Genomic DNA, 2,803 nt, shown 5'->3' with positions numbered 1-2,803 from the left:
ACTAAAACTGCTCCAATGCCCACTCCTTTTAAATTTGCAGCTCCGTCAAAGAACATCCTCCAACCGTCATACACTTCGGTAATGTCCTCTCCTACAAACGACACCTCTTCGTCAGGAAAATACATTTTCAAGGGTTCATATTCTCCTCCCACCGGATTCTCAGCAAAATGATCTGCTAATGCTTGTCCTTTGACCGCCTTTTGAGTTACGTAGACGATATCGAACTCACTCAATAATACCTGCCATTTGGCCAACTTCCCGGTCGACATGGGTTTCTAAAATATATACTTCAAAGGATCCATCCTGGATATGAGGTATGTGGTATAGGCACAGAATTAATGCCTCAACTTCTGGGCCGTCCAGGTTAAAGCACAACACGTGCGTTCCAGCAGAGAGTATCGTGCTTCGTAAGGTGTGAACTTCTTACTCAAGTAATATATGGCTTGCTCCTTTCTCCCTATCTCATCATGTTGTCCCAGAATGCATCTGAAGGCTCCATCCAATATAGATAGATAGATTAGCAAAGGCCGTCCCAGCTCTGGTGGGACCAGGACCGGTGGTGTGGACAGGTACTCCTTGATTTTGTCAAAAGCTTTCTGACAATCTTCAGTCCAGCTTGTCTCGGCATCTTTCCTCAGCATCTTGAAGATGGGTTCACATATGACTGTGGACTGTGCTATGAAGCGACTGATATAATTGAGACGCTCTAGGAAACTCATCACGTCCTTTTTGATCCTAGGCAGCGGTAACTCCTGAATAGCCTTGACTTTAGACGAATCTAGCTCGATTCCCCGACGGCTGACAATGAATCCCAATAACATTCCTGCGGGAACCCCGAATGCACACTTGGCGGGGTTCAATTTCAAGTTCCTTAGTCCGTCGAAGAACATTCTCAAGTCTGCTATGTGGTCTACGACCCTCTTGGATTTGATAATGACGTCATCCACATATACCTCTATCTCCTTGTGTATCATATCATGGAAGATGGTTGTCATGGCTCTCATGTAGGTAGCCCCAGCATTCTTTTGACCAAATGGCATCATCTTGTAGCATCATACCCCACATGGTGTAAAAAAGGCTATTTTCTCCGCGTCTTCTTCGTCCATCCAGATCTGGTGATGACCCGCGAAGCAATCTACAAAAGATTGGAGTTCATGCTTGGTGCAATTATCGATTAGGATGTGTATGTTTGGCAGTGGAAAGTCGTCATTGGGACTTGTTTTGTTTAAATTCCAATAGTCAACACATACTCTGACTTTCCCATCTTTCTTCGGAACTGGCACAATGTTGGCTAACCAGGTTGGGTACTCAACCACCCTGAGAACTTTGGCTTTGATCTGTTTGGTAACTTCCTCCTTGATTTCTCATGTCTGGTTTGAGCTTTCTGAGTTTCTGCTTCACCGGCAGACACATTGGATTGGTAGATAACTTGTGAGCCACTATGCACGTGCTCAAACCTGTCATGTCATCATATGACCATGCAAAAATTTCCTCATATTCTTTTAGGAAACGGATGTAATCTTCCTTCAATGTTGGTGATAAGTGAATGCTGATGCGAGTCTCCTTGATGGTCTCAGCGTCCTCCAAGTTTACTGCTTCGGTTTCGTCCAGATTGAACTTAGGCTTGTTCTCAAAGTTTTCCACCTCTTTGATAACTTCCTCGGGTATCTCGTCTTCTTCATCTGAATCACTGTTCTCATGTTGCGTTGCCTCATTACATGTCACAGTCACCGGTTCATCAGGAAAAGTAATAATAACGCTGTAGAAAGAAAAAGTGTAGAAAATAGTAATGAATAATAAAGAGCAAATGCATTTGATTAGAATCAAACAACATCCAGACTAATACGGCTCGATGAATCGAGCATTTATTTTGAAACAATCAAGTCTTCAAAACAAGTTACTGAAAATTTTAAATGCCTAAAGTGGCCGCAAAAAATAAAATATGCCAAGCTACCCAGGGACTCGGCGGGCCCGGGATGGTGTTGCGGTCCAGTTCCTGAGAACAGCTCCCTTCTCCACAGTCTGAATAGTGAGGCCTTCATCCTCCTCCTCCTCAATTATTGCACTGCAGTCCATGTCTTCGTCTTCCAAGAACAGATTCTTCAGCCCAGCTAATGCTTCCTCTTCTGTAGTTCCTCATATTGTATCAGCTTGGTGAAAGGCTTGATCCAGACATGGCACTGGTTGCTCAAGAGGGTAGTACGGTCCACACCATGGAGGCGACCAATCATTATACTCTTGCCATGTGTATTGATATCCGAGCCCAAAGGTAGTACCATGACCCTTCAGTCGTATCGGTTTAGTGATACCTTGGAGATTCTTCCCAAGCCCTTTGCCGGGTTTATACCTAGACCATGCTATTATGCTCTCTATTTTACTGCTCCACCATTTATCTTTCTCGACGGCATTGACACGTTCAATGTGATGATAGGTTTCCCCTCCTAGCCTTCTTCTATTTCTAATAACCAGGATGGTTTGACTGGTGTAAATGGGATTACTCCCATCTCCGTGAATGATCACCTCCTGACGATTCCATTCGAATTTCACGGATTGATGTAGTGTGGATGCCACAGCCCCAGCGGCATGGATCCATGGTCGGCCTAACAGAAGATTGTATGAGGCCGGTATGTCGAGCACATGAAACTCGACGTCGAACCAAGTTGGCCCCATCTGCAAGAACATGTCAATCTCCACGATCGTGGCCCTTTGAGACCCATCGAAAGCTTTCACATTCATGATTCCTGCCCGTATTTCATGAAAACCTTTGTCCAATCTTTTTAGAGTGTCCAACGGACAATTATTG

This window comes from Nicotiana attenuata, unplaced genomic scaffold (assembly GCF_001879085.1).
Source record: "Nicotiana attenuata strain UT unplaced genomic scaffold, NIATTr2, whole genome shotgun sequence".
NCBI lineage: Eukaryota > Viridiplantae > Streptophyta > Magnoliopsida > Solanales > Solanaceae > Nicotiana > Nicotiana attenuata.
This window is presented reverse-complemented; position numbering follows the sequence as displayed.